Raw genomic sequence first — 13,643 nt, 5'->3', positions numbered from 1 at the left:
TCTTACACTTTGTGAGTTAACTGATGGATGTACCAGGTCAGCTGTTCTTTATCGCTAACGAAAACACATTTTGTCAAATACTTGATCAGCAGGGGGTGAATTTGGTCTGGTGCTTGTATAAAAGACTCACCGCACATGCATGGCATATCCTGAAGACAGCATGTTGATCCAAGTCTTGTGGCACATACCAAAGTATTTAGGTTTTTAAATAATCAGGAAATCTGGAAATACAAGTGCAAGTTATGAGAAGCAGATGGTTTTGTTTCCTTTTGAGGAATAATGGCACGGGCGTTGTCCTCTGGAATAAAGAGAACTACTTCACGGGATAAGAAATGTGTTTGTGCAGATGTGAACAAAAATCAATCAACAACCCACTGCTGAGGGGGGGGGTGTGTGTATTTCCCCCCAACAGAGACATGGAAGGCTAGCAATTTAGTACAGTGTGACAATGAAGTATTGTCATGGTTTTAGCTGGGATAGAGTTAATTTTCTTCACTCTAGCTGGTATAGTGCTGTGCTTTGAAATTAGCATGAAAAAAAAAACCCTGTTGAGATAACACACAGATGTTTGGGCTGTTGCTGGGTAGCGCTTATACTAGTCAAGGACATGTCCAGCCTCCCATGCTCTGCTGGGTGCACAAGAAGCTGGGAGGGGAGGGGGCACAGCTAAGAGAGCGATTCAAACTGACCAAAGGGATATTCCATATCATGTAACGTCATGCCCAGTAGGTTAACTGGGAGGGGCTGGCCGGGGGAGGGAGGGAGCAATCGCGGCTCGGGGACGGGCAGCGTCGGTCGGCGGGTGGTGAGCGGCTGTATCGTTCGTGTTTCCGTGTTTTTTTTTCCTGTTTTCCCGTTCCCTTCCTTTTCCCTTTTATTATATTAACATTATTGTCATTATTATCATAATCATTTATCATTATCATTTTATTGTAATCATTAAACTGTGCTTAGCTCAACCCACAAGTTCTTTTGCTCGTCCGATTCTCTTCCCCATCCCACAGGGGTGGGGGAGTGAGCGAGTGGCTGCGTGGTGTTCAGTTGCCAGCTGAGGCTGAACCACGACAAGTATTTTGAGCTGTAATGAAGAAAACTCATTAACCTCAAAAATTTAATTTTTTTTTAGAGCCAGTAGCCAAGGAGCAGCCGAATGTAATTACTTGGTGAAATACTTTGTGCAAAATGGATGTTTGGAATATTGACACGGCAAGAAAATGTGAAAATATGATGCTTTAGTAAAAAGTAGGATATTAAAGCACAGGGGAAAGTGTGTTGAGTGAACAAAGCGCATTTCTGTCACAGTCAGTAAACACCATTAAAATTAAACGGCAGGGGAAAGCAAATGGACTATTTTTATCAAATAGGAAATTAACCAATATACCTAATATATGGTATATACACACAAATACAATAATGTTAAAAATCAGAAATGCGGCAGAGTTAAAGGACAGTGAACATTTCTGTGCACTCGCCTACGTTTGTTCATGCCCTTCACGTAGATGCTACTTAGTGAACAAGAAAAAGGAGGAGGAGTTGTGATTTCCAGATACGTAAAGCTAAAATACAACTTCCAGCCCCGGTTCCAGAGGACTTGCCGCTGACGTCCTTACACCTAAACCAAGTAAATTTAAGTCCTTGCATGAGCTAAGCAGTGCCAGACTAAGAGAAATGATTTGGTTTGTAAGCATCTGTGCTTGCAAGCATCTCAAGCAGATTTATTCCACCTGAGTGTGAGCCATTCGTGGAACCACAGCCAGAGGAAATGCAATAGCTCACTGACTGTGGCTTTGGACTGACCTGAAGGTCAGAAATATTTCCCTTCAAAAGTTCTCTCACCAGTAGGGCCGAAGCAGGAGTTTTACAATACTCAGCTTTTTACTCTCTCTCTAGTATGACTGACGCTTGCTGGACAGGTCCAGTGTTGCCTGACATTGGGAGAGACCCTGTTCTTACTTGGCTTGAATAGAAATGATCAGATATTGAAAGAAACAAGTGGATGATGAATGTACTTGGAACAAACCTAGTAGAGTGTTTCTTATTCAAAGCTGTGATTTGAAATAGCTTTTGCAGCAAGAGCGAAGAGCCTCACGTCAGGTTTGGACCCTAACAGTGAGGGTTTGGGACCACTAAATGAGGCTTTGTGCGTTAAAAGATGGCTTTGGGCTCTAAAACTCGGTGTGGAAAGAGAAAATGACGGTCTGAGCATTAAGAGACCGCATTCGATGCCAACAGTAAAGGTTTGGGATATAAAAATGAGGCTTGGATAATAAAAATGAGGTTTTAGTACCTAAATGTGAGGGCTTGGGGCTTTAAAGGAGGCACTGAGCATTAAAAAAGGGCTTTGGGCCCCTCTTGGCTGTTAAAAATAAGGCTTTGAGGATTAATCAAGGGGTTTGGACTGAAACGCACGGTTTAGAACGAAAAAATGACGGTTTGAGCATTGATAGAGCGGATTTGATGCTAAATGGGAGGCTTTGGGACCTAAAAAGGAGGCCACTGAGTATTAAGAGGGGTTTGGACCCCGAAAGTGAGGCTTTGGGACCTAAAAATGAGGCTTTGCAGGTGAAAACAGCGCTTTGGACACTAAAAATGAGGCTTTGGCACTTCAAAGTGAGCTTTTGGATGCTACAAGTGAGGCTTTGGGACTTTAAAGGAGGCACTGAGCATTAAAAGAGGGGTTTGGATGCTTGGAGTGTGGCTTTGGGTGGTAAAAATGAGGCTGTGAGCTTTAAAACTGGGGTTTGGACCCTAAAAGTAAGGGCTTGGGACCTAAGAATGAGGGTTTGACCCTAAAAAAGACAGGTTTGGACCTGAAAAGTGAGGGTTTGGCACCTAAAAATGAGGCTTTATTCCTTACTAGAGGGGTTTGGACCCTGAAAGTGAGGGTTTGGCACCTAAAAATGAGGCTTTTAGCCTTAAAACAGGGATTTGGAACACCAAAAATGAGGCTTTGGGACCTAAAATAAGGCTTTGGGCCTTAAAAGAGGCGTTTCGACCCTCAAAGTGAGGGTTTGGGATCTACAAATGAGGGTTGGCAGTTGAAAATAGGGCTTTGGACATTACAAATGAGGTTTTCATACCTAAAAGTGAGGTTTTAATGCTTAATAGAGCAGTTTGGACCCTGAAAGTGGCGGTTTAGAAAAGACAACTGAGGCTTTGAGCCTTAAAAGACGTGTTTGGCAGCTAAACGTGAGGCTTTGCAAGATATAAAAGAGGCTTTGAGAGTAAAAAGGACAGGTTTGCACCCTGAGAGTGAGGGTCTGGGACCTTAAGAAGAGGCTTTGAGCCTTAAAAGAGGGGTTTGGAACTCAAAAAATGAGGGTTGGCAGGACCCTATAAGCAGAGGCTGCGGGCCCCATAAGCAGAGGCTGCAAGGTTTAAAATGGGTTTAGACACTGAAAGTGAGGCTTTGGGTGGTAAAAATGAGGCTTTGAGCATAAAAAGAGGGGTTTGGACCCTGAACGTGAGGGTTTGGGATCTAAAAATGAGGCTTTGCTGGTGGAAATAGGGCTTTGGACATAAAAAATGAGGTCTTGGCTCCTAAAAGCGAACTCAGGTTTGGGTGCTAAAAGTGAAACTTTGGCACCTAGAAATGAGGCTTTGAGTGTTAAAAGGGGGTTTGAAACCTGAATGTGAGGGTCTGGCACATAAAAATGAGGCTTTGAGCCTTAAACCAGGGGGTTTGACTCTCAAACGTACCGTTTGGAAGGAAAAAATCATGATTTGAGCATTAATAGACAGGATTCGATGCTAGAAGGGAGGGTTTTATGTCCCAAGCCCGTCTTTCAACACTCAAAGCCTCATTTTTCAGTCCCAAACCCTCACTTTCAAGGTCGAAACCCCTCATTTAAGGCACAAAGCCTCATTTAGGGGTCCCAAACCCTCACTTTTAAGCTCCAAACCTATCTTTTCCATGCAAAGCCTCGTTTTTATATCCCAAACCTTCACTTTTAGGGTCCAAACCCCTCCTTTTTAGGGACAAACCCTCATTTTTAACAGCCTAACCCTCCCTTTTATTGTCCAAACCCCTCTTTTAATGCTCAAAGCCTTATAGTCAGGACTGCAAACCTCGGTTTTAAAGCTCAAAGCCTCATTTTTAACACCCAAAGCCACACTCCCAGCGTCCAAACCCCTCTCTTAATGCTCAGTGCCTCCTTTTATGTCCCAAATCCTCACTTTTAGAATTGAATCCTGTCTTGTAAAGCTCAAGCCTTCATTTGTTCGTTCCAAACTGTGGGGTTTAGGGTCTAACCCCTTGTTTAATGCTCAAAGCCTCATTTTTATCACCCAAACCCTCACTGCAAGGGTCCAAACCCCTCTTTTAAAGCTCAGTGCTACCTTTTTAGGTCCTAAGCGCTCACTTTTAGCATTCAAATCCAATCATTTACTGCTCAAACCATCATTTTTTGCTCCAAACTCTGAGTTTTGCGGTTCAAACCCATCTTTTAAGGCTCAAAGCCTCATTTTTAGGTCCCAAACCCTCCCTTTTAACAGCAAAGCCTTAGTTAGGACCATAAACCTCACTTTTAGGGTCCAAACCCCTGTTTTAAAGGTCAAACCCTCACTTCTAGGACCCAAAGCCCTCTTAACACAGCTAAAGCCTCCATTTCAGCATCAAACCCCCTCTTTTAGCACTCAGTGCTTCATTTTTAGGTGCCAAACCAACCCTCACTTTTAGCAGCAAATCGACTATATTATTGCTCAAACCATAAATTTTTTGTCGTAAACCATGAGTTTGAGGGTCCAAACCCCTCTTTTAAATCTAAAAGACTCATTTAGATGTCCCAAACCCTCACTGTTAGGGTCCAGACCTGTCTTTTTTACTGTCAAAACCTCATTTATATCTTGAAAAGCCTCACATTTAGGGTCTAAACCATCGTTTAGGGCTCAAAGCATCCTTTTTTGGTCCCAAACCGACCCTCACTTTTAGGACCCAAACCCCTCCTTTTTAGGGACAAACCCTCTTTTTTAAGTTCAAAAGCCTCCATTTTATTGTCCAAACCCCTCTTTTAAAGCTCGAAGGCTCATTTGTAGCAGCCAAACCCTCCCTTTCAGGGTTCAAATTGTTATAATTAATTTAGCCTTAAACGGAATTCCAATTAAAGTTTACAATTTATTGAATAGAGGCAAGCAAGCAGCACTGGATGCACGGGGGATCCTTCCTCCCGACGTGCATCCCGTCATACAATGCTACAGGGTTTATATTCAGTTACTTAATTAATAACAATTAGTAAAAAACACGCCTAAGTTTACACTCACTGGTCAGTGATAAGCATCCCACTTGCCGTCGGTCAGCCGTAGTTCAATTAGCCACGCTTGCCATGTAAGTTAGCCCGCATGCTCTTTACGGGGGGGGGGGGGGGGGGGGCAAGTCTTTGTGGTCCTGAATTGGGTCGGTGGTCGCACTCTCCCCCTGCCGGAATTACCCTTCCCCCAGTTTCCATGCTTCAGCGCCTTCTGAGCCAAGAAGTCCCCTGCCATCACCACTGGCCGACCTGTGCCCCCCACCCCCCATCTTGGCACTCCCCTTTGTAGCAGGATGCTTCCACTGTTAGCAGCAAACCGCCAATCAACATTCCAACCACCCAGACAGTTAGCAAGTCAATCGAACGGCCCTCCGTTACACAGGCACAAACAGTTCCATATTGACACGAATCACATGAACACATTTTACAAAATCCCTCTTTTAACTCTCAAAGCCTCAGTTTTTAGGTCCAAACCTTCACTTCAAGCGTCCAAACCCCACTTTCCAGGCACAAAGCCTCATTCAGAGGTCCCAAACCCGTCCTTTTCATGGACTAACCCTCATTTTAAAATTCCAAACCCTCCCTTTCCTTGTCCAAACCTTACTTTTAATGCTCAAAGCCTCATTTCCAGGTCCCAAAGACTCACTTTAAAGCACCCAAACTCCTCTTTTAACATCAAAGCCTTATAGTTAGGACTGCAAACCTCACTTTTAGGGTCCAAACCCCTCTTTTAACGCTCAAAGCCTCATTTGTAACAGCCAAACCCTCCCTTGCAGGGTTCAAATTCCTCTTTTAAAAGTCAAAGCCTCAGCTTTAACACCCAAAGCCGCACTTCCAGCATCCAAACCCCACTTGTAACGCTCAGTCCCTCCTCTTTAGCTCCCAAACCCTCACTTTTAGCAGCGACTCCGGTCCTTTCATGCTCTAACCATCAGTTTTTCTTTCAAAACCGGGACTTTTAGAATCCAAACCCCTCGTTTAAGGCTAAAAGCCTCGTCTATAGGCTCCAACCCTCACTTTCAGGGTCCATACCCCACTTTGAAAGCTAAAAGCCTCCGTTTTAAACTCCAAACCTTCACTTCTAGGGCCTGTGGTGGTTTGGCCGGCAGCTCAGCCCCACACAGTCGCTCGCCCCCCCCCCCACCGGTAGATGGGGGAGGGAATCAGAAGGGTAACGCTCGTGGGTTGGGATAAGAGCAGTTTCATAAATGAAATTAAAAGAAACAACAACAGAAATGCAATGGAAAGGAGAACAACGAGAGGCGCAAAGCCCCGCGGGGTGGGGGGAAAGGGGGGGAGGGGGGGGAGGGGGAGAGGGGGAACGAACCGCCGGAACAAACCCCACGCGCCGCCGCCGCTCACCCACCGCCGACCCGCCGCCGCGCCGCTCCCGAGCCGCAACTGCACCCCCCACCCCGCCCCCCCCACCCCCTTAATATCCTGGTCGTGGTGTCACGTGGTATGGAGTGAACATGCCACTGGCCAGTCGGGGTCAGCCCCCACCGCGGCCCCGCCCCTCCCAGCCCCACCCCCACCCCCCCGCGGCAGAGCGCGGGAAGCCGGAAAGGCAGCCGCCCCCCACGGTGAGGAGAATTAACCCCTTCTCAGCCAAAACCAGCACAGCCGCCTCCCCTTATTCCACACCGCTCACGCCATGCCCAGGTCCCATACCTGGGCTGCTGCACGCCGAGTCAGGCATCCTTCCGTCACTGCTGCACTCTGCTTGTGTCGCAGTTTATCTTCCACGGCTTGGGAGGCTCGTACTCTGGTATCGTGGATACAACACAGAGGTGACACACAGTATTATATAGCAGTTTGCATTGCCCCATTCAGTTCATTGCCTGTTTTCGCCCAAAATCAAACCCCCTTGAGGCACACGTCGGACTTCTCCGTCCTCCCGCATCACACACCAAGTGCACCCAGGTCCTCGAGCAAAAGCAATCCCACGAACGGCTTTGCCTTTGCCTGAGGCAGGGAGGACCCAGACTGTGTTGCCCAGCGTACTTTTTGCGTGCGCTACAGGGACTCCATCCCCTCCCACAGCATGTAGGATTTCTGACCGGGCAGGGCCAGCTCGCCTGGCAGATCCCCTCCTGTTGACTAACCACGTGGCTTTGGCCAAATGTGCACCCCAGGGCCTGAATGTCCCACCCCCCATTGCTCTCAGCGTAGTTTTTAACAGTCCATTGTACCGCTCCATTTTCCCAGAGGCTGGTGCGTGACAGGGGGTGTGATACACCTGTCCTGCAGCCCCGGGGGGGCGGCCGTGGGGCCTGCGGGGGGGCGGCTGGCTCGGGCTGGGGGGGCGGTGCCCGCGCAGGGTCGGGCGGCGGGAAGGCGCGCCCCGGGGCATGCTGGGAGCTGGAGCCCTGGGGCAGGGGCTGCCGGGCGGCCATGTTGCCCCGGCCCCAGCCCCTGCCCCGAGGCCTGTCCCGCAGCCCCAGGCCGCCCCCGGGCCTGTCCTGGCAGCAGCCAGCTGGGCCTGGGCCCCGCTCAGGCCTCCCTGAGCTGTGCCTCGGGGCGGCCTCCTGGGGTGCGAGCTGTGAGGCACCCGTGGGTTCCCTGAGGTGGAAGGCAGTCGAGTGAGTGGGGCTGCAGCAGAGGGAGGGAGGGACAGACAGACAGACAGACAGACAGAGACAGAAGTGCCTGAGCTGTGCCATGTGCCTGGCAGTGCAGAGAGCAGGAACTGCGGTGAGTCCTGGGCCCCTGGGGTCATGTCACCCCTCTCCCGCATCCCAGTCCCTCCCTGACACCCCCCTTCCATTTCCCTCTGTGGATTCTGTGGTGGGATATGTAGGTACATATGTATTTATGTATGAATATATATGTAATTTATATTATACATAGACATCTACATAATACAAATATTTGTATATAAATCTAATACTGAAATAGTATTATTTTATTAAAAAAAAATACACTTTTCTGTATATAAGCCACCCCCAGCCCAGCTCAGCCACCCGTGGTGTGGGTAGGGGTCATTAATTCCCCCGCACTCCCTCCCGCTGAGCAAATGCCCGTAGGCAGAGAGAGGTGCTGCAAAGCCAACACCCAACTCCTTTACTGAATTCAGCAAGAAACATAGATGTGGGAGAGGGCTGGGGTTGGAGCAGCTGGGTGCAGTCTCTGCCTCCGCACCTCCTCTCGGCACAGAATACGAAAGGAAAAGTCTTTTTCTATTCCCTGCCCTTGCTGGGTTACGTGAGGTCTTCTGAGCTTATTCTTGAGGTAGGAGCACTAAGAAACTGAGAAACAAAGGGTTTTGGGAGGAGGAACCAAGCACACTGCTGAGCGTTGCCTTTACCCTTCCCTTTGCTCCTTGAAGCTTTCATTTCCTGCCTCTTGCATGGACCTGCTCGCCTCCTGTGTCTCCCTGCTGAGTATTTCCTCCCCCGGAGTGCCCCAGGTCCTCTGCACAAGCTTCTAACAGGGTCACTTGGTCCTGCAGTCTGTGTCTTCCCAGTCAGTGTGAAAACTGTCAGCGTGGCACGGAAGGAGAATGGAAGAGGTGCCTGCAGAGGTCTAGGGCGTGAGGTCGCGGGGGCCCTTAGGGAGCACAAGTGGGCGCTGAGAGCCTGCCCTGCTGGAGGGCCCCACACTGTGTTTGCAAGCTGTCCTGCACTGCCCCTGAGCTGCCTGCACAAGTTGAAGAGTTGGCTGGTGCCAGTGGGAGGAGGTGGGACTGGATGAGGGGGAGCAATGGCTTCTCCTTACAGGAAAGGCTCGTCCAGGTGGGCCCTTAGTTGCCACCTGCTCTGGGCAGGTGCCTTTCAGCCACACCATCCCTTTCTTGTTCTTGACGAGTTGCTCCGCACTGGGAGAGGCCAGAGAGCTTCTACAAGTAGCGCACCCAGGTTCCTGCCATCCAAGTGCTTCTCGCTCAAGGGCGCTTGTGACGCATGAATTCCCATGGCTGCTTCTCTGTTCCGTAATTGCAGGGTCCGACTAAAGGTACTGGCTGCGGTTCAGAGCAGAGCTGGTTGGCCAGATCAGTTCTTAATCCTCTGATGCTGATAGCAGCAATGAGAGCCAGGCCACCCTTCTCCATATGAATGTAGTTTCTTCTCCTTCCAGCCTGAAAACCACCTGGGAAACTGCTGGCCCTTGCCGGGAAGCCAGGGACAAGTCTTCATCAAGCTGCCTGTGCCAATCCTTCACAGAGCAGTCAGCATGGACCATGTTTCATGGACAACGTTCCCTGGAGACAGTGTCTCCAGAGCTCCAAAGGACTTTGGTGCCTACGTGAGTGGTTTCTCTGGAGTGAGGGGCAGGGCATTGCACAGCATTCCTAAGCTGGGGGTGAGTATGGGTCAGAGTCCGGCAGCCTGTGGCCTCCTCCTGGCTCACAGAATCAGCAAGCTCCTTGGAGTTGTATTCCTCCAATGTACCGTTTGAAAGGAAGTGTATGGGGCAAGATGGAACTCCAGGAGCCACAGGGAAGAGGAGCTGGTGCAGTGCACCCTCCTAGACCTTCTTGGCTTCCAATCGCTGTGGACATTTGCTATCCTCAGGTTACTCCCCTCCCCCTGGGAACACCTGCTCCTTTTCCAAGTGGCAGCTTAGACTCATTGAGTAGGCAAGTACGGCATGCCACCAAGGTGCAGCTTCTTGTCTGCTCCTTGTGCTCATCTTCCTTGGACTACGTAGCTGAAATAAACCCGTGCTTCACCGACTGAAGTTAAGTCTTCCCACGGTGTACGAGGCACTCTTGTTTTCCCCAAACCAGGGCCTGAAGGGAGAACCTGAGGAGCAGGGCAGGCTCCTGGGACAGTTCACTTTCCAGGCGTTGAAAGTGCTATAATCACTGAATTATTCTGAATTGCAGTCAGATCTTCCAGCTGAAGGTATGGGGACAGAAAGGCGAACTGTAGGAGAGGAGGAGAAATGCACTTGGCTGGGGAGAAGCTTCCCTGCCAAAGGGCTATAGGCAGCCCTCTCCTTGAGCGTGTGCCACGCTGGCCTTTCTTCTGCTTTAACTTCCTCATGGCGTGTGTCTGGACAGCTGTTGTTCTTCTCTACCGGAATTACCTTCACCTGGTTTCCACACTTCGTTGCCTTCTGGGCCAACATGTTCCCTGCTATGACTGCTGACAGTTTATGGCCTTCCCTTATCTTCACACCCTTCTTTGTAGCAGGATGTTCCCACTGTCAGTCCTTGAAGTTCTACTGATTTGTATTCTTTTAGGAGGTCCTTGTCAATGGGGCAGTCATTGCTAAGAGCCTCCTCTCTGGCCCAAGCATTGTTTATTATCTTGTTCAAATTCTCAGCTGTTAGTCTCTAGTCCTATGAGCCTTTCTTAACTACTAATAACTGCTGCGTTATTCTATTTCATCCAAGAATAATATACATATATGTATACCCATGTGAAGTAACAACATAACAAACACCAGCACAATCAAGGGCCTTCTTGAGCCCCAGCACCTACTCAGACTCCTGGGACATCACAAAAAGCTGCAGAAGCCAGGGGCCAGCTTCTGCCTTCAAAGCGACTCAGCTACATGTGACATCGACTGGCACAAGAGAGAAGCAAAAGTATCTATTTTATTAATATATTACAATGAGTTAACAAGATTTGTTAGCAAATGCAACAGTGGTTCAACAAGATTTGATGGCCAGGTTCACTTGATTATTTCCTGCACAGGGACACGGTCAGACAAACTGTCAGGGAGACCCTCCTGTTGAGTCACGAGGGTCAGAAAGGACCCCCTTGCTTTCTGAACTCCTTCTCAGAGAGGAGTCTGGGGGCAGCTGGATCCAGTCCTAGTCCCAGACTTGTTCAACAGTTTGTATCTAAAGGATTTTGTGCACACAGCCAATTCTTTATGGCACTTAGCTACGATTTCAAAGCTCATCATGCTCTGAGCCACTTACCGAGCAGAGCCAGGGGCAAAAGATCAGGTGAGGGGGAGCACACCCCCACACCCTCTTTCCCTTTTTATCCATCCTAGGATGTGTGAATGTGAATTCCCACCATCTGCTCTCCTGTTTGGGAGAGAGAGGGAAATCCATGCGTTTACTTGTTTCTAGCTGGGGGTTTTGGCTATTGATGTGATTCAGAGCAGCGAGTGGAGGCAGACAGATGTGTGGGGTGTGGGGTTTTAATGCAATACTGCCGAATCAAGGGAGAAAACACGGCCTCTGTGAGCAGAGGAAGGTGTAATAATAGGTTGCTAAAGGGAATGCCTTTCAGAGTTTTCCAGTAGCCACCAATTTTTTTACTGAAGGGGATTTTACTCCAACCATCCATCTTTTAGATGGACTTTTTCAAGTGAAAACCACGTTTTTATTTTGGGCAGTGCTCCCAGGTCTCAGAAATCTTCTGAGGATGATGCTCGTATGGAAACTGTGGCGATGGAAGCGCTGTTTGCCTACGGAGAATCCAGGAAGGTTTCTTCCAACTTCAGCTCTGAGGTGGAGAAACTTTTGACTCAATCAGATTCTGAAATGATCTCTACCAAAGAAGAAGTTGCTGAAAGTACTATCAGAAAAGCTGAGAATGCGCATCCCAAAATCAATGGTCAGCACAAGGTCAGGAAAAACTCCTCAGACACTGCAGATTGATTCCTTGGGCAGTGTGAGTCTGAAGACAGTAGAGACAAAGACAAACCGAGAACATCAAAAGAATCTGAACTCATTTCAAAAGAAAACCCTTTGTACATCGAAGGGGCTCCTGAGAACAGAAAGAAATCAGGGCAAACTTCATCTCTGAAGTCTGACATTGAATGTATTTCCAAAAACTCGCATCTCTAGATATTAGAGATAAATGCCAAGATCCAAAGCACATTTCTAATATCTATGTAGAGGTACCACCTGTTAATGACTCTTGTATTACGAAGCTGGATAAAGTTTGGAGAGTCAATTTGCTGGAGAAAACGAGGGACTGAGTAATAAAGAATGTGAAGGAGAGAAACATAGGGAAAAAGAGAAGAAAAAATATATGACTCTTAATGAAACTGACAGAGAGCACTACGGAAAGAAGAGAGAAGACTCGGACACTGAAGAGAGGGAGAAGGAGAAAGAAGCCAGAAGCAAACCAGATGATCATTCCCACAAGAGGAGGTGCTCTAGCAGTGTGGAAACAAATCAGCAAAATCATCACAAGCAGGAGTACTGCAACGAAAGCAAGTGCAGATCTTCCCATAATGAAGGAAACAGTCCAAACAATGTCAGCAGCTCAAGAAAATATTCTCATCATAGATCCTGAAGCAGAGAAAGAGCAGAACAAGACAGGAATAAGTATTATCATTCCAAAGGAGAGGGAACTTGGAGCAGAGAAAGATACAAGGTGAACCACAGAGATGGGAGGAAATGCAGATACTGCCGTGATTATTATTGCTGTCATGGAACAAGAGATGGCAGAGGGAGAAAGTCCTCTCATTGTGACAAAGACTTTGACAAATGGAGTCAAGCTTATGACAACAGGTCACACAAGGACTATCACTGCAAAAGCAGATGGCCCCACACAGCCTCTCTAGAGAGGAAGATGTACATCACTTTAGCAGCCACAGAGCAAACTTACATCACTGTTCAGTGCCTCCGCAGCAGTCTGGAAAACATTCTCGTGAAAGGCACGCACTTCCACCTGTGTCAGCTCATTCACATTCTGAGGAGTCTTCCCAGGAAAATGAAAAACTCAGAAATGGCAAAAGAAAATAAACCCTCACAGAAGGAAGCAAAAGTGAAATAGAAGAGAAATGCTGAAAGAGAGGTGACCAGAGAATGAAAAACTACAAGATGGTCCAGAAGAAAAAGAAGCCCAAAGATAAACCTGCTGCACGTCCCTGCCCACCCTGGCACCCCGCCATGGTGCCAGCCCGCGGCTCAGCCGTGGGTCCAGGAGCCCCCTGTGCTCCACACCCTGCCCAGCAGCACCCAGAAGCTGTCAGAGGGCATTAAGAAGGATGTGGTGGCCATCGAGGCCAGTGTCCCTGCTGCCAGCCCCCACCAGACCGCCCTGGCTCCGCTGACTGGCAGAAATAGGATGAAGGCCAAAGGTGAGCTTTAGTGGGTGGCAGAGCCTGCAGGTGGGTGCCCTGTGCCAAGGAAAGCTTGCATCGCCCCATGGTTGGGTTGGATCTGTTTGCTTTTTCAGCAGTGGAGACCACCCCAGCAGCGCCGCAGAAGCCTGTGGACCTGCCCGAGCAGGGCCCAGATGCCTTTGCTGAGGCCTGTCCTGAGCTGGCAGGGGACACCACCGCCAGCCAGGTGCTCTCCTGGCTTGACACCTTGGAGAGCGAGGACACCGCCCCCGATGGGCCTGACAGCCCCAGCCTCACCACCTTCCTCCATGAGCTCCCCAACCTTTCCAAGTACGTGGCAGAGGGCAGCTACCCCAAGGAGAGAGCAGCGGTGGCGTGGCTGGGGGACAGCAAGGCCTCTGTTGACAATGTCAC

At 48.9% G+C, this 13,643-nt stretch overlaps 1 pseudogene; it reads left to right on the top strand.

Moving 5' to 3' along the window:
• The first annotated feature begins 10,232 nt into the window (after positions 1–10,232).
• On the top strand, positions 10,233–12,906 carry LOC142050920 (uncharacterized; annotated as a pseudogene).
• Positions 12,907–13,643: the final 737 nt, after the last annotated feature.

The sequence above is a fragment of the Phalacrocorax aristotelis genome, unplaced genomic scaffold (assembly GCF_949628215.1).
Source record: "Phalacrocorax aristotelis unplaced genomic scaffold, bGulAri2.1 scaffold_57, whole genome shotgun sequence".
NCBI lineage: Eukaryota > Metazoa > Chordata > Aves > Suliformes > Phalacrocoracidae > Phalacrocorax > Phalacrocorax aristotelis.
This window is presented reverse-complemented; position numbering and strand designations above follow the sequence as displayed.